Source organism: Melospiza georgiana, chromosome 5 (genome assembly GCF_028018845.1).
Source record: "Melospiza georgiana isolate bMelGeo1 chromosome 5, bMelGeo1.pri, whole genome shotgun sequence".
In the NCBI taxonomy this organism is placed as follows: Eukaryota; Metazoa; Chordata; class Aves; order Passeriformes; family Passerellidae; genus Melospiza; species Melospiza georgiana.
In genome coordinates this window covers 39895900-39920963 of record NC_080434.1, presented here as the reverse complement: position 1 = coordinate 39920963, position 25064 = coordinate 39895900, and positions in this window count along the sequence as shown.

The window sequence follows — 25064 nt, the reverse complement described above, 5'->3', positions numbered from 1 at the left end:
TGCACCCGTTTTCCTTTCCAATCCAGGAAATCTGACAAACAAGAGGCACAGTTCACCTCAGCTGAGTTCAGCATAGGTGGCTGTCTGATAAGTTTTGTTTTTGTATTAAACATCACTATATTAAATATTAAGCCCTAAAAAAATGTATTCTTATTTTAATCTTATTAACATCTCTAAGTTTCAGTGATACCTAAGAAAACCCAATAGTTACAGGAGCGACGTGCTCATGAAGAACAATTTTTGTCTTTTAACATAGTCTATATTGTAGACTATATCTCTTAATATTATCTTAGTTGTTCTATGCCATAAAAACCACCTGAAATCAGTCTTAATGGCTATTCAGTCCTTTCAAACAGAGCAAGAATTCAAGATATTTGCATTTCTATGAGCACTTAAGTATGATATGTCTACCTGCAAGAACGTGTTGTGACAAAATTTATTCCTTCTATCTTACCTTCTAATACATCCTCATCACATAAGTTCTCAGATTTTACTCCCCTTGAACAAGAAGTATATACCATTACATGCTTTTTATTTTCACCTGCCTACTCTTTTGGAACCAATAATGAATAATTGCATCATACATCTTCTCCTGTTTCTCCTTTTTGTTTACAACATCAATAGACTAGAAAGGCCAGTAACATCCAGATCTCTACAAAATGAATGTGTGCACTGGTACACAGAGAATGTTTCAGCTGTTTAACTTTACTGTTCTACTGTCTATTCTCAAATGCTGACAGCTTTATTTAGTTCTAACCATTTATATTGACAAAGGGATCAGAAGAATAATATCTTGCAAGGGGAATAAGAGTTCCACAGTTAAGTACCTGAGGCACTTTTTTTTTTTCCACTTGTACTAAAATTATGCAACCAACATTTCTAAAGAGTTGAAAGTCTGGCATTGTATTTTTTGTATTTTTTTTTTTCATCTTTTTTTTTTTTTTTGGGAATTTTTTGGTTTTGTTTTTTGTTTTTTTTTTTTTTTTTTTTTTTTTGTTTTTGTTTTGTTTTTGTTTTGGTTTGTTTTGGTTTGCTTTTTTTTGTTGTTTTTTTCTGAGTTTTTTTGCTTCTCTTAAAGCGTCAGCTTGAAAGTAGGGCAGCAGGGCTACCCAGAGGATCCCTTCTCAGGACACATCAGACTTGTGTTGTTTCCCTGTGAAAGTTAATCAGACTAGTCAGTTTAAGCAAACAGCATCTTTTAAACATTAATTTTGTGAAGGAAACTCCTTTGTTTTCCAGGTTACTTAATTCAAAATTAGTGCCTTTTACAGAACTGCCATTAAAATTGTGGCTTTCTGACCTGTTCTACCATGATATAAAAAGAGCTGTGTCCAAAATTCCAGGAAGCTTTTCCATAACATTATTGAAAAATAGGTTTGAGACACAGATACAGAGTAGTTTGTTGATGTATACAGGCAGCACCAAATGAATATTTATTCCAAATTATCCTGCAGCTCTTCAGTTAAGGGACTCCATGAGCTTTTAGAGTAAGTTTTTTCTATTCAGAAATCTTAATGACAACTGACATATTTGTCTTTTGCTATCTCTTCAGTCCTTCTCTTCTGCCAAAGATATTTTCTCTCTGAAATCCTTCATCAATTAATTTGAATACTTCTTTGCATAACATTCCCCTTGCCATATCCTCTTAAAAAGACATACCTGCAAAATTCCTTGAGGGATGGTTTTCTGCTGTTTTCCCATTTGTTAGTTTGGGTTCTCGGTGAATGATTGGTATTTGTGCTTTTCCCTAGTTTTCCTGTACTGCTTTTGGTTCTCTGTTTTCCAGATTTACAAACCCCTACTGTTCTGTTCAGTCCACATTCCCTTCCAGCATCTCATGCTCATATCATTTTTTTTTTCCCAAGTAAGATAGAAGCAGATTTAGAGATCCCCATAACTGATTTCTTCCTGCTTCTGAAACTAAGTGTATCTTGGGTATCTTCTCAGAACTTGGTGGGTTGCATAAGCTGCTCTATTGCTTAGGGAAAACAGATTGAGATAATTAAAATAACATTTTAAAAAAAAAGTAAAAGGTAGAGCTAATGTATGGCTGTTGCTGGCAGCATCTGTGTTCCTCTCTAATGCATCTTAATAAGTTTTTGTGTCTAGTTCAAAGATATTTTCCATGTTGCAGCAATATCTCCATAACCTAATTTACTAACATCATGTTTTTGAAGCAACTGGTAAAAACAATGCTGCTAAAGGGAATTTTTCATTTATTCTAGTGCTAAGAATCTCATTCATATTTTCTGTTTTGTTGGGTATGGTATCAGTCTGTTATTGCTTTACTTAAAAGACAGGTAAAAACTATTACATTTCACAGTGTATCAGTCTTTCTGAATAAGAGGGAAAAACACACTAACAGTAATAACAAGTGCGCAGGATGCAAAAAAAAAAAAATCTATTGTACTGAGGTAAGCATTCTTTTCTGAAAACACTTTTGTAATTTTACTTCCTGGTACATGAGTCTTATGGTATATGAGGCTTTTTTACTAAAATACTTTTCTTCTTCCTTTTATAAACACATTCTCTTGTTTCAGGAGAGTTAATAAAATATTGCCATATGTTTGCAATTACCGAATATATATCTAAGGAAATGTAAATATTGTGCAATGTCTGTTACCTTGTAAATTTCCCTCACTGCCCCAACCATCACACAACCTCATCAAAGAGTTCAACTTACAGAGTTCTTTGAAAGGCACTTATAATTTATACAGTTCTGATTACCCTGACAGTGTCAAGAAACAGTTTTGCAAAGTCTGCTATTGCTTGAAGAAATGTCAACAGCTTTGCCTCACGGGGGGAGATTGTCTAAGATTGGAAAAACAAAAAGGAAAAGACACTCAAAGAACCATAGAAAACATAAAGTAAACTCATTGCTCTAAACCAAGCAACATTTGAGTTTGTCAAATTCTGCTTCACTTACTGGAAAATCAGAGTCTAGCAATTGTCAGAAATGCCTTTGAGTTTTCTGCATATTACTTAATTGTCACTGTGAAGAGAGTCAAATAATCTTAATCACCTTTACACACAGACATAGACATAGATGAAGTGAGTGAAAACAGCCCAGTGTTGCACAAATGGCAAAGAACAATCTTCCAGTTTACAACAGTAAACATTTGTAGAAAAATCATGGAGGAGAAAGGTTTCACATCAGTAATAGCAGATTTGCCACATCCGTATTTTTTAGCCTGCCAATAAAGCAGTTTTAAATATTTAAGCCAAAAATTGTAATTCTACATAAACAATCCCTGACTTCTGTCAACACATATGTACAGGGTGTTTGCTTTCTCACAAATATTCGGCTATACATGGTTGTAAATAATTTTGATATAGGTCAGTTTAGTTTCTGACTGGAGCTGGTATTTTAGACTATTTTTTAAATTATAATTTCACAAAGAGTCACTCTACCAAATAAGGTCCATCTGCTTTATTCACAAGTTATTTTAGTGACTCTCCAATAAATATGTTACTGTTCAAAAACCAAAGAAGTAGTGGGGATCCAGGAGTGGATCACAATAAAATGCAGGAGTGCCAAGTGACAGACACATTTTGGAGAGCAAGTTGTCTCAATGTCTCTCACTTTTGATATTCAACCAACCCTATTTTTCCTGATTTCTGAGTGCCAGCTATCACGTGTCATTTGCCCAGGTGGCCAACAACTTAATGTAAGCTGTCTGTTTAATTGTAGTGAAGATCTGATTGAAATGCTGGCAGGTAATGTTGAACTTTGAGATATTCTGGAAGGGTTTCTTGTCGTCAGCTGTGCTGATTTGACTTCATCACATCACATCCAGGGAACAAAGGTCTCAGGTGACAGCAGCCAATTTCTTGAGCAAGGCATGCCAGGTGAGATAACACACTGCTAGCTGTTGGGTTACCCCACACACACTCTTCAATCCCCTTGCCTTCAAGGGGGAGTAGGAGCTCAGGGTTGGAGATAGCACAAATCCATGCAGCTGTTTTAGCCTGGATTTCTGTGAAAGACCTTTTTTTTTTTTTTTTGTGTCCCAAAGCATAATTAATATAGTGTGTTTTTTGTTGTTGGCAAAGGATTTTACCCAAGAACTCCAGGAATACAGTAAAGCATATTTTGGTCAGCTATGCTATGATGAAGAGTTGAAGCAGTAGCTGAAATATAAGTTTTACAGGTATTTCTCATCTCTTCCTTGACTGAAAATAAAATCATATCAGAGAATGGTATTCTGGATATCACTCCTTTCCTGAGTGCCTGATTAAGAAGGCAGATAAATCCATACCAGTAGGTTGTGTCTGGTATGAACCAGACTAAGTTTAGCTGCTGTTCTCCATTCCTTACATTTTTTTGAAGCCTTCATGGCTTCATATAGGACCCACTTCTTTCTGAGAGAATAGTTTAAAGAGCTAGTTAGATGGAAACACTATTTAAAAAAGGAGAGATGAATTCTACAGCATTTTGTGTGAGTGTTGACACATTTCATTTGTGTTTGATGATCATACCTTTGTTCCCTGGACACGATGTGATGAAGTCAAATCAGCACAGCTGACAAAAAGAAAGACATCCTTACAAAATATCTCAAAGTTCAACATTACCTGCCAGTATTTCAATCAGATCTTCATTACAATTAAACAGATAACTCACATAGATGGGAACATACATAGATGGGAACACTTCTGCCATGAATCTCCCCTAAGCAGCAGTTTGTACCTGAGTGTGTTCAAACCTCACATGCCTCAGCATTTCAAATACAGAGCTCATTTTTTAATACAAGGCCTCACATTTGCTGTAGCATAATTGCAGGGCCATATGCACTCTGAGAACAACACAAACTACTTTTCCTTGCTTTCATTTTAATATACCAGAGTAGACACTGAGATGTCTCAAGCACAGCGATGACATTTGCCTCATTAGGTCTGGGAAAACTATCTGATGGACATGAAAAGGTTTGGAAGGAAGGGAGATGCCAGAAGTAGCATGGGCAATACACAAAGAAAAAGATGACAAAGATGACATAATTGACAAGCACATGAATAGATGCCTTTAATGGCTACATGCACCATCAAGCAGCTGGATACAGCTTGGCATTTCTCCGGACTAATCCACTAATTGACCAAAGGTTAAAAAAAAAAAAAGAAAAATTCTCTGGTCTTTAGTTTGGAGGGTTGTGCAGTATAGCAGTTCTTTTGGTACACCAGCAGCACCAATAAATGTTTGTGGAGGCAGAGAAAGAAAATCAACGCCGGTCCGTGACAGAAATAGCGTGGCAGGGGGAACGCTAAAGTTTTGTTCACACTTACATCAGCCAGGTACTAAAAAGACTCCAAGTAGGACAAGCGTGGGGCAAAACACAGATTTTGAGACAACAGGAAGTTGTCTCAACACTTGCACTGTTACTGGAAATTTTCAGGATTTGCCTAGCACTCAAAAGAGCTTTAGAGGAAAGTAATAAACCTACCAGGAGAGCTAGAGGCTCAGAGTTTTTTTTTTCATACACTATTGCTAAATATCGCAGAGAGAGCCAATATCACATGGAAGATATCACAAACAGAAAGAATACCCAATGAGAGAAATTAATGAAGCTTAGGAGTAGATAAGCTCTCTCCCCACTACTATGGGTGTACTTTTATATCGCCAATATATCATTTTTTTAAGTTTTTCTTTCCTCAATCAGTTTCAAACCTGTCATTTAAAAGTGTGCAAGTCTTTCTACAGAAACAAATTCAGTCCCCCTCATGCCCTTCTGAAGTTGTCCATTTGCATAGCATGCTGTTTCAAATGTGATTTATTAGTAAAATACATGCTTTAATGACTTTCCTTGTTTCTTAATTTATAAGCCTGAGTAAATGGAGATTTTTCCCTGTTACAGTTTTCCGGATCCTATTGCCTTGTGCGAGCAAAACAGTGGCCATTAATCAATGCAGTTCACTTAGTTACACCAAGAAATCCCAATTGTCCCAGCATTTGGGCAGGCAGCAGCTTTTTAGGACCAGCCTCAGCTGCCTGCTGCAGAACTGCACCCAAGATGAGCTGGGATTCCTGTCACCCTCATCTCCCCTTGTTGGTTTTCCCAGCTTTTATTGAGACGGGGCATTTTAAAAGATGTTTTTTTCCATTATCAGACTCGATGAATAGTGAGACACAAGAGATGTAAAACTCAACGCCATTCCATCAGAGGCCTTTCTATCAAATTTTAAAAATTCTTTACAAATCTATTCCCCACATCCTCCCATTTAAAGTGAACACCATGGGAACAGGGCAGCACAGTGCAGATGGACATTCAAGTCTGAGAGGCTCAGATGAGGGTAAGAGGAAGCAGACCCTGTTTGCCATGCTCCATGTTCTCTCTCTATAATTCTAATTTAAACCGTGCCTTTTTATCTGGAATTCGGGGTTGTGGAAACAGAGGGAAAAACTCCCCCCACTCCATCTCCCCCACTCCATACACTGGGACAATCTTAATGTTAAACCTGCTTTTACTGCACTGTGAGAGCAGCTGTCTGAACCATATCAGCATTTTGCATGCATTGTTAAAGTCAGGAAAAAGAAAAATAAGTTAATTGAAAATGCGCTGCAGTTTGTGCCAGTTCATGTCACCCTGAAAGAATTCCCACCCTTGATACACACTTCTTCAAGTATTTACAGTTTATCTGTGAGATTCAAGACTTTCATTACATAGAGAGCGTCAGTTTTTTAAAAATGCCTGGAAATCCAAAATTTCCTACTTTTTTGTTACTGGAATTGGTTTGAAAACAAAGGAAGATGGTTATGAAGTAAAATTTAGATTAAATTAATTAAGATTTGTTTGTCATCTTTTGCAGAAGGGTAGAACCAGGTGACGTTACTGAGTACAACGGCAAGAGAAATACTTTTGCTTAACAATTTGCAATTCAATTATTTTTCTTTTAGTCAAATTAAAGCTGCACTTTCATCACTTCACTGGTATTCCAGTGGTCACTGATGAGACACTAACAGAGGGTGTATTTTGCACAGCCTTCAGAACTCTACAGTGGCCCTTCTGACAACTGGTGAACTGCAGCCCAAACATCTAACCCACGTTATAAAAAAGACAAACAGTGCAATACAAACAAATTAGCCCCTCCAAAATATACTGTCATAAATCAGAAAACTCCCCAGGTGGCTGGGATAACTGGAAGCCACCTCAAACCACTGTAGGTTTCCCTAGCAGTTATTATATAGACAGATATTAACCTGTTATCAATGGCTCATCAAGATCTCCCAACTTTTCGTCTTCCACTTTTCCTCTCCCAAGGAAAAGCACCAAACAAATCCTCTTGTGGGCTTTGCCATTCAGAATTTCCCCCTCCTTATAATGAACCAACAAACCAATGATGGCAAATATCCTATAATTGAATTCATAAGATGATACTAAAAGTTTTTGCTAGAGGAATGAGATCTAAGAAGTTGTTCATACCAAAACTTCTCCAGTAATCTATGAACTATTCTACAGTTATGGCTGGTAGAAGTTACCAACTTTATTTTTAATGTTCCTCCTAACATATTGTAACATGAAAGTATTGAAATATAAAAATAACCTATATCAATATCAAGTTTTCCTGATGAGTCTCATAAAGATGTCCAGAAAAATAAAATTTTTAAAACTTAAAATCAAAAATCAAGTGATTGATTCATAGGATAAAAGATGTACAGTTCCAAAATGGACTAATGGTTGTCGTTAACATTCATAGTCTTCCAATACTCAATAGGAAAAGATTCACTGCAGTATTTTAATGACTTCTGAATAATTACCACATGTAAGTGTATAACCAAACTTTGCTCATTTACAAATTGGAGAGCAGCAGAGAAAGATGAATGGTGGTTTCACTTCTGCTTATTAGAGGCTTTTTTGTGTCAATGCGTCAAAGGAAAAGAAACTCAAATCCTGTAGATATGGGTCTCCAGGGAGGACAGAGAGTCAGGGATTTTCTGATGAAAGTTTTTTTTTTTTTTCCTTAAAAACTGGATTGCCTGAAGGAATGTGTGAACTAGTTTAGATGAGAAGACCCTTTCTGGTTCAAAGTGGGAAAGGAGGGGGAAAAAAAGCCCATTTTCTCTTACCTCTAAATAAGTAAAATCTGTAAAAATTAGAGCACTTAACTGGAACACAGAACACCTCTCCCAACTTCATCCCAGAAATCTCTCCTAGACACTGAGCTGCAAAGAAAACTTGAATTTTTTTTTTAAATATAATTTAAACAAAGAGGAGTAAGTAAGAGACATCTAAGAAAACCAGCTGAGTGCTGGTCACTGTGCTCACCTTAGATGTGAAAAATTAAGTCTCCAGTACACCTAATCAAGATAGATTCAGTCCTTTAAAGTTCAAGCAGGTATCCTGCTAGCTTGGGTAATGACTACCCTGATAAATGTAAGAACTGGTCACTTGCTTTTCATGGAGAAGTTTGAGGTTTTCTGAGTGTGTAATAACGTAATGATAGCAATGAAATCTTGAAATCCACCAGCAGACAGGAGCACCTGGAGGATCACTTTTCCACCATCACCGCTATGCACACCCAGCGTGAGTCGTACTAGAGACTGTACAAGTCCTACAAAACATACTTAAAATTTACATTAAGGCTGCAATTTGGCTGCAGGCTTTAAGGATGATTTTATGTCAGTTCTGGTTTCAGACAAAACTACTTTTGCTGTCATTTTACTTCCTAAGACAGCAGAGAAGAAAGGGACTGAGGCACAAGGTAAGAACCTGCTGTGCTGAGTAACCCTCCACGCACACTCCACTGCTTTCCCCTGCTGAATCCATGGTCCATTAAGAAAATTAAGAAGAAAATCCCCCCATTTCACTACTCCTAGATGACAGTTTGCTTTTCTTTCACTCAGTGCAGAATACCAACACATGGAGATGCTTTGAAACATTGCCACTGAGGTTTCATTCCTCCCAAACAGACTGGGCCAAAGCACTGAAAGCCAAAGGCTGCCTCCACATTGGAGCAGAGAGCGGCATCAGAGTAGTGAGAGGAGATGCTCTACATTTCAAATAGGCTCAGCTGAAGCAAGACCATCATCCTTAACTAGTCTAATTAGGGTATAGGATTCAATTTGGAAAGTACATTTTAATAAACATATGTTGAGGTGCATTGCATTCCTCTTGAAAAGGCTTCAGAAGTACGATTACACTTTACAGATCTGTGAAAAAGAACAGATAAGCCTCATCTTTGGAATGGTGTTATGTAAAGTTTCTTTCTTCTCTAGACTAGCACAAACAAGATTAAAAGCATTTCTGAAATAATCCAGGATGTACACAATGTTGTCATTTCTACAGCCAGTATCACATTACACCTCACACAGCAAAATAATTAGCTTGGGTTCTGTGTTTGTGTGTGTAGTGTTGGTTGTGGGGGTCTTTTAAAAAAGCACTTCAATATGGATCTACAGATCTGAGGGAGAACATAAGATGCTCATGATATTAGACTAGCCACTTTGAATCATGCCTAATATAAAGAGCTAAGCTTCAAATAGCTTGCAATTGTTAAGAGTTTTCAATGTCTATGAAAAGACAGAATGACTGATGAGGATTCAGAATTAATTGCAACTTGGTGTCAGGACGTGCCTGCCCTAAGTAATGCACTAATACCAATAAAGTAAACCCTTCTTTAATTGTACCCCATAAATGAGATTTACTGTTGTCCATACAAAAAATCTTCAGAAAAAAAATCTATCTGAGCAGTTTTTAATTTAACAGGCAAATATAGTGTTTTGTATCAATACACTTCTTTTTTGTCTCTGCCCCCAACAACTCAACTCAGCAGAAGACTAACACACCAAAAGTTCCCTTTATTGGAGTGCTTGCTGACATGAACTAAATTGTCAAATTAACGACAAAATCCTTAGGGAACCAAAATCACTACATGGGAGCAATCCCTGTGCAAAGGAGCTTTAGCTGAAGACCAAAGGAGCTCACATTACTTAATAAACTATTAATGTTACAAATTTTTAAACATGTCAGTACAATAGTACGTTATACACATCTCCTTACAAGAATTCCATCAAGTTGAGTTTCTCTGATATTGGAACAGTATTTTGGTACAGTTTATCATCTTTAGATAGATAGATAAAGTGGAACATTTTAACATCCAGAGTCTTTAATTTTAAATAGATGTTTATGTTTCATCAGATTAAAGTTGGAGCTGAAACATTCATAATGAGCTTACTGACTTTAGTCATCATGTTTTAATAAGAATATTTAAAAATTCTCAAGAATTGCTCGGTGTGGGGACCATTAATTTGGAAGAAAAAGCAATGATTAGATGTGTTCCATTTCAGAATTTCTTGCTTTTCCTCAGGAGTCAGTGTGAATGATAAATTCAATAACAGGGACAGGGAGGCAGAATGGGAGGGAGGGAGGGAGGGAGGGAGGGAGGGAGGGAGGGAGAATGAGGGAGGATGCAGTAAGATTTGCATAAATGTTAGAATTTTACTTTTGACCATTACTATTTTTTTCAATTATAATCCTTTAAAACAAAAAGTCCAAAGCATAGCAAACAAATAAATAGAATCCCCCTAACCAAAACACCCCAAAATTTTCCTTCCTCCTTTCTTTCTCTGTCTTACTCTGAAGTGATCTGACTCATTCATATTTCCAGTTCTAGGTGAAATCCTTGTCAAACACTGGCAGCAATCATGAAACTACTCATTGTAAAATGTCCTTTTCACATTTTAAATTCTTTTGGCATTTACAAGCATGTAAAGTGTTCTTCATTACCCACTGCACAACACCGGGAAGCTACCAAGACGATAATTTTGATCAAAATGTACCAGGTTAAACTGAAAATGAGGATTTTGAAAGGGGAGTTTGGTTCTGCGGTTCTACAGGCAAAGCAGATGCACAAGTAGCAGGACTAAGGGAACCCTTTGATCTCACCTACCTTTCATGTATAATTGACAGTGGTAATTTGGTCTCAGGGATGATAGAAAGGCAGCTGAGACGTTCTATGAGATGCCTGTGTACAAGAGAGAAGCAACAGATGCTTGGTACAAGCTGAAAGGGAAGCACAAAGCTGAGGAGTCGGCGTTGACGGCGCCGCGGTCGCGCACAACAGGGCAGCCCACACAGCCCTCCCACTGCAGCTGGCCTTTGGGCAGCCTCTGGGTCACTCCTTTTGCCCACACAAGGGAAAAGAAACTATTGTGCTGGGAAACACCCAGAAGAAGGGAACAAAGCTTTCTCTGCAGAGAGCAGGGGCAGAGCGCAGCGAGGGCACGGCAGGAGAACGCTGTATCCCGAGAAACGCTAGCTGAATACCCTTTTTTTTTTTTCTTGGTTGTGGGGTTTTTCAAAGGATGAGGAGAAAAGAGAAAGAAGTTTTAATCTAACAGATCTCATGGACATTTTTCCAAGGCAGTAGTTCTGCTTTGATTCATTCCTGGCTGCTTGTGACAAGCAGTGAGAGTTCCCCTAGGCATGCAAGCAAAGTTCTGGAGCATGAGGTGTGCGGGTTGGTGGTAAGAAAAGAAACCTCTTCCTTCACCCCTCAGGTCTTTCTGGTTGCAGTAGCCCACTTCTGCCTCACCCACCCCTCCAAGAGACCTTTGAAACAGCAGGAAACAGGCTGCAATGACAGTGTTCAGGGAGGCAAAGCTTTAGGTTCGAGTAAGGTGTAACCACAGAATCATTAAGTTTGGAAAAGACCTTTAAGACCATAAAGTCCAACCATTAACCCAAAACTGTCAAGCTCACCACTAAACCATGCCCTTAAATGTCACATCAACATGTGTTTTTATATACTTCCAGGCATGGCAATTCAAGGACTTCCCTGGGCAGCCTGTGCCACCGCTTGACCAACTTTTCTGTAAAGAAAGTTCCCCAGTAGCCCATCCAACTATCCCCTGACACAGCTTGGGGCTGTTTCCTCTCATCCTGTCCCTGTTATCTGGGAGAAGGGGCCAACACCCGCCTGGCTACCCCTTCCTTTCAGGGAGCTGTAGAGAGTGATAAGGTTGCCCCAAGCCTCCTTTTCACCAGGTAAACACCCCCAGCTCCCTCAGCTGTTCCTCATAATGTACAAATTAGAGCTTTTTTTTAATTCTCTGGAAAAACTAAATATAAACTAAAAAATATATTTATAGGTAGAGGTGTTGACCTTGGTCCTTTAGGGGAGTAGTGGAGACATTGGCACTTCGGTATTTTGGTTAAAAGAGCGAAAACTGAACTCTCGCATGTTTTCGAATAAAAAGTCACTTAAGTAGAAATGGGAAAAAGAATTAAAAATTTACTTATGTGCAGGCAAGTTAACACTGTAATTAAGTTTTAGAATGAGCACAGAAAAAACATTTCTTCAATGGGATCGCTTCAGAACATCAGAGATAGCACAAATAAAAACTTCACAATACAGAGAGGTCCAATTTGCTGCTTTTTTTCAATTGGCATAGTTTTTTTGGTCTCACAATAAAAATCTTTAGTGCAAGAGTTATTTTTATCATGATTAATTTCTGTTAATTTGCACTTTGGACTCTACTCTTTTCCAAGTATCACCTTGGGAGAACAGATATTATTTTTACAGGTAGAAGAAAAAAAAAAAAAAGCAACTTTTAATTTCCTGTTAATACCATCAAAAACCACTCAGTAACAAAAAAATGCCTAAATCCTGAACTAATTCGCAAAGAAACAGGAAAATTCTGAGGGTAGGAAAAGGCTCTCCTCCAAATCAGGATCCTGTGTGCCTAATCCTGAGGGAACACAAAGCATGAGGCCTGAAGTCCTGGATACCTCCAAATTTTCCCAACGTTTCTACAACAAAAGGTTTTTTTCCTCATTTAGACACTTCAATGATTTATTTTTTTTCTGGACTTCATTTTATGATAATATTTCCACACTGTTTTAATTGCTGCTAATTCTCTCTTCTATTGGGATGTATAGCCCCAGGCAAACACCAACAAGCCTGAGGTCTGTGGAAAGATATTAAAAGTGTTTTGTGTGAGCACAGTTGTCCTTGTGGGAGATGCACTTTGAGCACAATGTGCACAAGCAGCAAACCAGAAGGCTCCTGCTTCTAGCACAGAATGCTGGTTTAACCTCACTGGGCAAGATTTGCCCAGGCTACCCTCTGGGGAAAGTCACTTGGGGTCAGAACAGGATTTTACCTGTGTTCTGCATCCGCAGACAGCACAGCGACAGGAAAATATAGCAATAGGCAGTGGGGTTTGTGCTTGGGGGGAGAAAAAACCCAAAACATTTTAAAATAAGAACTATATTGAAAAAGGCCATTAAAAAAAAAAGGTTTCAAAACTAAGCAAAGAGAAGATGAGTTAAAAATATAAGAGACTTGAACGCTGTCTGTCCTCTATACTGCTAAACCAGACCTGTGCAAATGGCACTAAGTCACATTACAGGCTCAGTTTTGTGACTTAGCCTGTGTTTTGTGAAGTGCTGTAAGCAGACTCATGAAACTTTTAATGCTCAGGAAAGTCAGGTGTCAGGATATACACACCACAGGGATTTCGTCTGGCTCCAAAGCAGTTTTAAACCTCAAAATCCACAACATATACAATAAATCTGTAAGACAGATGGCCATAAATCCCTAATGAACTACTGCCAATGTAAATATTGTAAAAAGGATAAATAGCACTTAATTACACCATTGGCAAGCAAGCTGGGTTTTTCCTCATCTTCATTCTGCTCCTCACCAATATTTGAGTCTCTCAAGCCCACAGTGTGCACAGCACGGCTTGGTGGTGATTCCCTGTTCTTCCACTGCTTCTCTTTTTTCTTTTTTTAAAAAACCAAAACACAGCATTGCTGATTTGAGCATATGTGGAAGGCACAGTTTTACACATAGAAGTAGACAAAAAAAATGAAAAATTTGTAGGGGCAGGAAAAAACCCCAAAGATACACAAGATACTGAGGTTAAAAGATCAGAAGAAGAAAATTTCAATGGTTATAGGCAGGGATCTTTAAAACCTTTCAGCTCTTTTCCAGGCTGTTCTCATGCTCTGCTGCTGAAGACAGCACTTATGTGTTGTCTTTCACTAGAGGTAGTCTGTCATATTCAGTCCTGGCTCAGAGTTACAGGTTAACTCATACCTTTTCAGCACTCTGATATTCCTTTACCAGCTGACAAGCCAGATAGGAAACAGAACTGAAAGCTTTTTCCATCTCTTTTCAGCCTAGGGAGATCCTGAGAGCATTAGGAAAACAGTAATAGATGTATTTCTCAAATAAAAAAGCAACTATATTCAAACAAATAAACATGAAAAGCCCTCAACAACAACAACAGGAAAAAAATAAAAAAGAAACAAAAAACAACAACAAAATAAAAATAACTACAAAAAAAACCACCCAAGTCTCCACTCCCCCTAGTTTAATGTCTGATGGTTAGGTTTTTCATTTATCTCTCATTCTTGCACAAACAGGCTAAACCCTTATCTATAAACTGGAAAATCTCCCTTGTAATCTCAGAAACCAGAGATATTACCCTGCCTAATATGCAGGTAATTTCCCAGTTCTCAGTCAGATGACAAATCCACAACTTCAATCTAGTAAAAATACCTTTCAGCATCACCTGGCAGCACATTCAGATTGAAGTATTTATTGGTACTGAACTTCTTTTCTCTTCCCATATAATGTTTTCCTTCCTTTAAAATCTGCATTTTATTTTGATACACATACCTATCATAGCACACCTTTATTTCTACAGATGTTTTTAAGAAGTTTCTTTGTTTTGAAAAAGAAAAAAATGTCAGTATTGTATTAGGAGAAAAGGTTTTTTTTCTGCTTTTAAACTATATTTTAACCCACCCTACAGCTATTGTAAAGTATTATAAAATAGCTGGCACCTTGTAAATGCAATATTAAGCATCTTGTTCATGTGTAGTGGACATAAAACTTGGTAGTTTCATATAGCATTATATTGTCCCTTCAGCGATTTCATATAAATGTGAATATTGGTTTGGTTATGGTTGCCATGCGTGAATGAACAATATTGTCATTCTCACACCTTTGAGTGAAAATTTCAATTCGCTTGATTAAACCAAGAGAGAATTTTGTTTTGAGGACCAAACACAGCTTTAAGGTACTAATTCACAGCAGATTCAAACAGATGTAGACAATCCTCACACTTTTTAACTTTTCCTCTGGAGTTTTCCACAGTCTTGACCAAGAAACATGGGGAAAAATATATAAAATAATAGAATGAAGCTTGGTGATCTTGCTGAGCCCACAGTTGCTTGCTTAGAGTTTTGCTTGGCTGAAGGTTGTCCCTAAATATCCAGGGTACTAATGGCTTCATTTAGTTGGTAGATAAATTTTCTGTTTCCCCATTCTATAGAATGACATGGATCAAAGTCCCATAGAGTACTGAAAACATTAAAACCAATTAACGCAAACTTCAAAATCACCAGATTTATTTCTAATTCATTTAGTCATTATAGATTTGATGAACTTTGTTGCAAGGAGTGCCAGAATTCAAGAACACAGAAGCAGTAGATTGGCTATTAGGGGAAAATTCTTTACCAAAAATGGTTGTCAGGGATCAGAATAGGCTGCCCAGGGAAATGGTGGAATTTCCATTCCTAATGTATCTAAAACATTTGTGGATGTCCTACTTAGGGACATGGTTCAGTGATGACCACGACTGGACTGGGTTAACAGCTGGACTCAATCTTCAAGTTTGGAAAAGACCTCTATGACTGTTAACCACAATTACTAGGAGTAAAAAAAAATATATATAGACTAAAAAAATCCCAGATATTGTCATGGTTTGACTCTTAAAAGATTAAAGGGTAAAGAAACATGATTTCTCTGCTGTGGAGAGAATATCACTGAAAGATAAGCAAGCAGAAAAGAATGGAAAAGAAACAGTGATATTCAGAAAATTAGTCTGACTGGAAAGCGATTTACTTCTCATTGCTGTAATGACACCAAATTCTGTTTCAGGTGCATTAAATATACAAAGCTGTTAGTGTTAGTCATCAAGAGTGGAAGGAGTGACACTACTTATTAATCTTAATAGATTTCAAGTTTTGGAAGTGATGATTAAACTTCTTCACAGAGGATGGTAGGAGACCGCTGAAAACTTCGTCTCAGGAATTCTTTCAGCCCAACAAGTTTTGCACTTTTTTTTTTTTTTTTTTTTTTAATTTTTTTACCACCAAGAAAAAGCAGAGAGTAACTTTATCTGCCATTTTAAGTAGCAAAATGTCTCCCAGCAGAGCAATGCTTTCATCATCTGGCAGTCATGTCCTTAATGAACACACAGTCAATATTGCCACAATTCTCCAGTGAACACCTTTATGGTTTGTTAGATCTGCTAGCTATTAGTCCTGCTGTCCTCTAGCTATATTTCTCTCTGATCTCCCAAGTTAAGCATGTGTAGGTTGGGTGAGAGTTTTAAAGAAAGTGTTCCTAATTGCCTCCAGTTGCTTCTGGGCTTGGCCTTAGTGATTCAGACTCTTTTTAAAAAGGTGTCTTCAGTAGAAGATAAATTCGCCATTTTCACCTTGGGATAACAAAGATATAAGATAAATCAAGGAAAGGTAGAAAGAGCACATTGTGATGGAAAGACCCACCTAAGAAAAAAGGCTTCTATGGTACCTTCAGATAAATTAGATGAGGTCAGCTTTGTACTTTACTCCCCCACTGGGAGGGATTTTTGTTTCCTGATTTTTCTAGATGTAAAACTAAAGCCTCTTCTTTTCTTCTTTGTACACTTACTTTGCCTTAGGAAGGATAACATATGCTATTCATTTTAAAATTAAGTGAAAGGTTATGGGGCAGAGTTTTTCTTCTTTTTTTTTTTTTTTTTTTTTTTTTTTTTTTTTTAATGAGTAAGGACTATAAGCTAATAGGGAAGCAATGCCTTCCTGAAATACAGAGAATTTTTTGATGTTGAAGATATCCTTAGTATTCAAGACATCCTTTGAATAAAGACACCTTAAATCTGACAAGATGATACCTCAGCAATTCTCCCAAATATCCATAATGCTAAGTCCAGGACAGAGAAGCAATCCCCTGCCAAACTCCCCCCAAACTTATTATGGTCAAAAATTGGCAAGACTGAATGGTATTCCACTTATTCTGTCTAAGCCTCCCTAACATTAATTAATATAACTAGCTTCTAACAAGCTATTATTTTATAGCCTAGATTTGACCATAAATAATTTCTTCTTGTACAAGAAAGAAAACCACAGTTCAGCAGCAGCTCCTTCTGTCACAAACTCACCCTTAGGGCCAGTTCAGGTACCTTTCTCTGCTGCAGTCCTTTCCTCTGTGCCTTCCCTTTTCCTTGCCCCCTCCACAGTTCTTAAGAAGGGATTAACCAGCTCCAGGTTTTTTGCCAATGGGTAGAGATACAGAAGGTAGGACATTGAAACAGATCCCAGATTTCCACTCCCCACCATCCCTTCACTAAAGATGAGTTCCTTCAATAAAGAGTTCCTTCATCATCCCTTCACTAAAGAGTTCCTGCCCTGCACTGCTGCCATGATCTGCTAAACACCTTCCTTTAAACCTGAATGCATCAGAGAATGGTGTGGGTTATAGGGACCTAGAGGGACCTTAAAAATCATCTAGTTCCAATCTCCCTTCCATGGGCAGGGGCATCTTCCACTCCATTCAGGTCCAATAAAATCGCCATTAAACAAATACACTCACATAAATTTGCCTTGTAACTCAAAGCACAAAGTTGGATAAAGCTGAAGAGAAAGATAACACATCCGCAGGTTTAAAAGAGAAAAAAAAAATCCCAAACAAAATCCAAAAAGCAACAAAAATATACCCTTCCTTCACCTTCTCCATTAAAAGCTTATTTTATTCCACATTATCACTGTGAATCTGAATTTGGCAGGAAAAAGCCTAACACTTATATTATATTTCTTTGCATTTTGTTCTGCTATGCCTTGCATATCATGATTTGCAGTACCTGTTAAAAACACAAACATTTGAGGCTGTTGGTAATTAAAAACAACACTGCTGACAGGAATAGTCACTTCCTAATTAAGATGTGCTTTAAAAAGTAATTAAGCTATAAACTGTCTTTTCACACGTTAAATGGACATCCTAACTCTAATCACTTGCAATTAAATCAATCAATCAGAAAGTATTTTTGGGAACCACAATCACAGATACAATCAATCTAATTGCTGTGTTTCCCTAAGAAGTTGCAGTGATCCCACAGGAACAGATGAGCAGGAACAATACAAGAATTAAACAATACACTTGTACGAACCTGTTCTGAAACTGTGTAGAGTTTGGTCAGCATATAAAATGCAGCTCAGATCAAATCACCTGTGAGGACACTGCTGGAAATCCCCAAAACTTACTTGGTTGGCTTCCTCCAATCAGTGGGATCAGAATGGAGAGTGAACCATGGGCAAAATCACTGCTTTCCTTCTGGTGAAAGGAGAAATGCATGAGAAAAGAAGAAGCCCACCTAATTTCTTTCTTAACAGCTTTGAGGCTTTTCTTTTTTAAAAGACTGCATTTATTGTCTGTAATGTCAAAAATGCAAAAAAAAAGGAGAGGTGCTGCATCCCAGTGAGGACAGGCTCAAAGAGTGGGATTGAGCCTGGAGAAGAAAACCTCTGGAGAGACATTTCTTTAGTACTTAAACTGGACCTATAGGAAAGACTGGGACAAACTTTTTATCAGGGTCTGTAGAGATATGACAACGATATAATGAGTATAATATATACGAGGGTAATGGTTTTAAACTGAAGGAAAATTGATTTAAGGTTAGATATAAGGAAGTATTGTTACAATGAGGGTGGCGAAACACTGACACAGGTTGCCAGAGGGATGTTTCCATTCCTGGAAAAATTCAAGGTCAGGCTGGACAGACCTCTGAGCAACCTGATATAGTTGATATCTTCCCTGATCATTGCAGGCATGTTGGACTAGATGGCCTTTACAGGTCCCTTCCAACCCTGGAAACCATTCCATGACTGCATGAAGTTTGTTTTCTATTAACTTCAAGCCACATCAGTATTTCATTATTTAGATTTTACTGCTTGGTCAGGCACATGCTTTTTTCACATAAGAAAACTCATAAAACATGTCCTATTTCTGCAAGGAAAAATTATACTTAGCTGCCATGTACCTTGCTGTCTGTTCAAATCAATTTGTCTTTTGTGAGATAGATAGATAGATAGATAGATAGATAGATAGATAGATAGATAGATAGATAGATAGATGATAGATAGATAGATAGATAGATAGATAGATAGATAGATAGATAGATAGATAGATTCAATGAAGATAAATTCAGATGAAAACAACTAATATCAAAGTTGTTTTCAAGGCTGCTAAGGACTCACAGAAAAATTTCATGCATGCCAAAATAACTACAGCTTGTAGCTTAAAGATAGTCAGTCCTCATGCAGCCACTAAGTCAATTTTTCTCCAGTATAATGTAGCACAGGTTTATGGCCCAGGAACACAGCCCATTGTTCCATGACTTGCATTTGACAAACTCTATAACTGAAAGAATTCCACTGCTTACTCTCTAAAACTGCTGCTACCAGACCATCTCGATAGTTAAACACCACCTCCAGGCTACAGGTAAAAGATGATGTTGAGAAAGACAGAAACAATTTACAGGTATTTCACATGACAGTTGTTTCAGGCTCTCAATAGGCTCATACTGAAAGTCAGATGAATTTTGCCAGTATTCCAAGAGCTCTGGTAATGAAACAAATGACAAACACTTACTTGGAAAAAATTCTTCAGTGCATACTCCTGAAAAAATAATATATTGTTTGTTGCAACTGTCACCTTTTCTGTGCCAATGATGAATCCATCTGGCTGAAGTTAAGAATTCCATACATAAAATTGTTCAATGTGCATTACAGAAATGCTATGCAGCACACAAAAAGGTGCAGAAAGCCATAAGTAGAGGAAAAAACAGACCTAAAAATTTTCTTCCTTCAGCAAATTTCATGTTTAAGTTCTTTAGCAAAAAAATAAGTATCAGACATAGCATTTGCCTAACTAAACCAAATTATTTATGCAGTGTTTACGAACTTTTTTTGCTGGAAGCCTCACGAGGGAAATATATTTTATGGATCAAGAGTCAAGCAGTTGGTATTCTTAGCATACAAGCAAAAATAGAAGAATGTATATGATGAAATGAGTATGACATTCAGGCACTGGGCAGTCCCTCTAGTGTAATGGTGTGGATTTCCACTTCATTTCCACAAACAATGGCTCATTTCAGTCCAGATTTTCTTCCCCAAGGCTTGACATAGATTGTCACCAAACATGAGACACAGCAAATGCAAAACAAAGGAGAGGAGAGAGACCCAGTGGTGCAAAGGTTTAAGTCAGATACAGTTTGTGTAATATATAAATCTGGAAAACTAAGCAAAATTTATTTCTTGAGTTGTTTTTTTTTTTTTTTTATTTGATGATGGGATTTTATTTTGGGTGTGTAAAACATAACCCTAAAGTGTGAGTAAATGAAACAGAGGATATTCCAAGTTACTCAACACTCCTGTATATGTGAAAATATTGGGTATTGATTGTGTATAAAACAAGGACATATTCAAATTGAAACACTGAATTTGGGGGTGTTAATAAGCTTTAATGGTTTCACTTTAGTAGGGCTGCATGTATATTACAGATTCCCAAAGCTAATTAAGTCTATGAAGAATGGGAAACACTGAAATGATTCAGAGCATTAGAGAAGGCGCAAATACAATCAGTATGCAACAGCTGTCTTGTGGCTCCGAAAGCTAAATCTGGTTGTATCCCGTCCAATATATTTGCTGAATACAAAGATAGTAGCCTATTCTCTAAAAAATTAATTTAAAAATTATAGAATTTTTCTTTCACTTGCTTCAGGCTTTGAAGAAAAAAGGGAAACAAAAGAATCAGTTTTGAATTGTATTCCATATAAGCTCTTACTCTGCTTAAGCTTCCAAATATATGCCCAGTGACTCTGTAAATTCATTACATTTATTAGCTTCTTACTTCTTAGTCCAATAAATGAGTAGTTTAGCTATCTGCTCAAGCAAGTTTACCTGTCATCCCAATTATAAAATTGAAAAATGTTTTAATAGCAATTTAACATAGTTCTAAAGAGATGGTTTATGGAACTAGCAAACCAAGTGTATGAAGAGTGTTATTTAAATAAGTTATGTATCTACTAACACAAGCAGAGCTCAACACAATATTAGAGTGAATGCCTAGGTTCAGCTTTTTCTCTTTAAAAAATGTCAAGGCAGAAGTGCTGGCTTTTGGAATAGCAGAAGGCATAATGGGAGAGGGGCTGAGGAATAAATTTGGCATCTGGATAAACAAATGTGTTATTTAGCCCAGTTAAGTGCAGAGTAATTTAGTTATGCTCTGGAGATGACAGTTAATTGTGGGAATTCAGTACAGCCTATGTAATTTTATGAAAAGACTATAAACTAACACATTTCAGTATTTCTACATATTCCAGCTAAAAGGTCAGTGCCTACCAAAGACATTGGTCAACAGGTGATGTGCTGATTACTATTCACTTTCTTACACATTAGACACCTCTATTATTGTGGAGATACCTAAACTGCATTTTATGGCTGCATTTGATGTTGCAGGTAATGTTATATAATTGTATTTAATACAGTCATAAACCACAGGGTATTCAATTTATACTTTCTAGCTTATTAAAAGTGTTTAAATAATTTTCTGCTTTTATTGCATTCCTATGGAACATTATGGAGAAAAATGCTCCGTGACTATTTTTCATAGACCTAGTGCAGATTGATTTCTCCCTAAGGTCCTGCTTCCTGAGACAAAATATACTCACCCTCACTGCTTTCTTTACTTTCCCACCAAAGCTGCAGCAGAACTGTGTGTTTTTCCACTCCTCAGCCACCCAAATTAGGAGGCAAAGTGCCTTAACCCAAGTCAGTTTCCAAAATGGCTCGACAGAAAAACTGATGAAATAGTGGTGAGGGACATGGACAGTGAGGGCAGGGGGTTATTGGCTGAACTGAGCTGAGATAGACACCCCTGTACTGCAGAGGAACCAGCAAGAAGGGCCATTAAAACAATTAAAGGCTTGTAGCATATGATAGAGATGAGGCAGAGAAAAATGGGACCGTGTCCTCTGTGGAAGAACAAGCTTTGGGGAGATCTTATCACTAAATGAGTGAAAAATTACTTTAAAAACTGAGTAAAGACAAGAGACAGTCTTTTCAGCAGGGCATAAACTGAATTAAAGAAATATAATTGTATGAAAAGTCCAACTCAAGTCATAAGTTATAAAAAGTTCAACTCAAACATTTTAAAAATATTTTTTATTATGATGTTTGTTTTCTTGGTTTTTTTTTAGAGTATGGGGGTAGTCAAATGCTGGATCAACTCTTTGCTGAATGCAAAGAGGTTGCAGAATCTCAGTCTGTGGAGAGATTCAAAATGCAAGAGGGCCCAGCACTGCATAGCCAGAAAGATCTAGAACAGTCTATTGACATATTATCTATGATTGGCAGCATTAAAACTTAGGGTTCCTTATTTATTTTTTAATGGTTTTAGGCATCATATTTTTTTAAATGGTTTCTGATGTTTTATTATGCCGCTTTTCCTTCTTATCCATTACTTGCCTTAAAATAAATAGCTAGATTTTTGGGGGGTTTTTTTGGTTTTTTTTTTTGCTTCAGCATCTCAGAACCAGTAAACAGTAGGTATTTGCAGGATGTGAGTACCATTTCCAGTTTGTCTCAGCCAAGATCATAACCCAGTTATCTGTAGTCATGACTCACCATGGAAGCCAACTTGGCAGTTCTTCAGAGTTTCTATTGAAAAAGGACTCAAAAATAAATGAAATGGGATGCTGGGGAGAAAAGAAAAAGAAGACACTGCAATTTTAACAGGGATAAAACCAACTTATTTACTCTTCATTGTTGAAATGCAGCTGTAACTTCATCTTAGTAGCAGCTACAGTTATTTTATTTTTGAGGAGACAAAGAAAGAGGTAGACTTCTCATCACATTGTTTCTTCTTCTATTGTAAAAATCTGAAATTCATTTTCATTGATCCTCCTGAAAACCAAAATAGAAATTGCTTTGTAGAAGGAAGAATTGCAAGAAGAGGAGAAACTCTGGGTTCTTTTCAAGACAGTATTTCTGCATGAGTTTTCAAAAATTTTCAAATTCTTTTCAGTCTTGATTTATTGGGGGAGATAGAATTTGCCTTTATTATTTCAGCAGCTTTTAACACTGGGAAGAGTCACCTTATGATTGTCATGTAAACAAGACCTGCTTAATGAGTCAGGGCAGGCATTTGTTTTCCAAATTTATTTCATAGCAATTGCCAGGAGCTCACCTAGGGCAAATACTAAAGTCTGACTTTTAGACACTGTTTTAGCATCAGAACTGTTTGACCAAGAAGAAAAAGAGTTTTGCTTAGTCTTACAGGCTTCCTAGGACACACTTTGGTTTCACTTTGGTGATCAATGTCATGCTGACCCTAGAAAAGCCCAAAATGCAGGGAAGCACAGTACTTGGATGTTTGCAGTGAGACAATGTGCTCCCTTCTCTTTCTTGTTTGGGCTCTGCCCTGTTGCACCCTTCTGAGCCCAGAAGAAGCCAATTGACAGAGCAACAGACAGGAGCTAAAGCCTTTCTAGCAGATTTTATTTTAAAATGTGGCAAAATGTTTTACAGTGCAGCCCTGGGACACATCCCCAACCTTTTCAACGATGCCATTTCCACCCTGCAACAATTTTATTTTTTCATATAGAATTCAAAACAGACAGTGACCTCCATAGGTGGACATTTCAGCTCCAGGATATGCAGGACAATGGGGCTGTGCCTCTAACCAGCAGAATATCAAGAGCAGGCTCAAACCATGTGCCACATTCTGGGGACCCACCTAAGAGCAGTGCCTGGCCTCCAGAGCCGCAGCCAAACACAGCAGACAAGATTTCAAAGGAAAACTCTGGAATCTGGTAAAGAAACACATAATAAACTAAATAATTAAAAACAATTATTAAATGTTATTTATATGTTGAATGCTAGATATTATAAGATGAACAACCTTCCTCCACACTTTTTAGAATCAAATTTAGAGGTATTATTTTATTTTTTTTTAAAGAGCTGGTCCATTTCTTAGCCAGAAAAAGCATTTTGGCAATGTTTTGGAGCTGCCCCAAATGCAGCAGAGACTGTTATAACACAGCATCATGTTGCTTATATTTTAGTAATGCCATTTGCATTTTACTACATAGCATAGACAGGTAATCCATGCATCAGTGAAAAGAGGCAAACCCAGGGAGCAAAGCTAAAGCAAACCAGCTGGTAAATTTAGTCTCGTTTCAAATAAGGTAAACAACTCTGGGTTTTCATTACATCTATTACAATGGTATTTGATACATACAGAAATCCAAAACAGCTGGACTTAGTATACCTTTCCATTTATTAAAAAAAGAAAAAAAAAATTTACTAGAAACAGCTAAAAATGGTTTCAGCAGCCTTGCAGAAGGATTTTATGGGGAGTCAAGTGGCAGCAGAGACTTTTTAGTGGAAGATGAGCTATATAAGCAATGCTGAAATTCTGCTCTGTGACATACATAAGACTGTTGCTTAGACCTTGTAGTCTCAGATCTTATTTGAATCTGTTTGTATTTTTCACCATTTCATTCTGTTCTCTTTCTCCTTCCCTCCCTTGCTGTTGCCCAACCTTCCTGACCAGTCTTCTCGTCTTGTTCCTGGCCAATCACTATACTGTTATGCAACTCTACTTCCAAAACTTGTTTTCATTCACCTACTGTGGGAATCCACAAAATCAGAGGGTTTTGGGAAAGCTGCAAAAGGCAGGCCTCAGAGACAGCAGAACTGTGATCAGAGCTAAGCAGCAGCCATGAGATTGGTCAGCAGAAAAATTATTTAAACTGTAGAAAAGCAAGGACAAATAGAACAATGGTCTGTGTATTAACACTTGTCTAGAATAACTCTCTAAGCTACAGAAGAGTTTATCTAGCAAGATATTAGGAAGGTTGAAGCTCAATAATGGAGCTCTGTGCATTGTGTTTAAGGCTTACAAGCAGGTATTGTATTTGAAATAAGCAAGCATTGTTTCAACCAAAGGTACCTGTGCTTATAGTGGTTGGATAGGACTACTGTCAATGTGCTTTT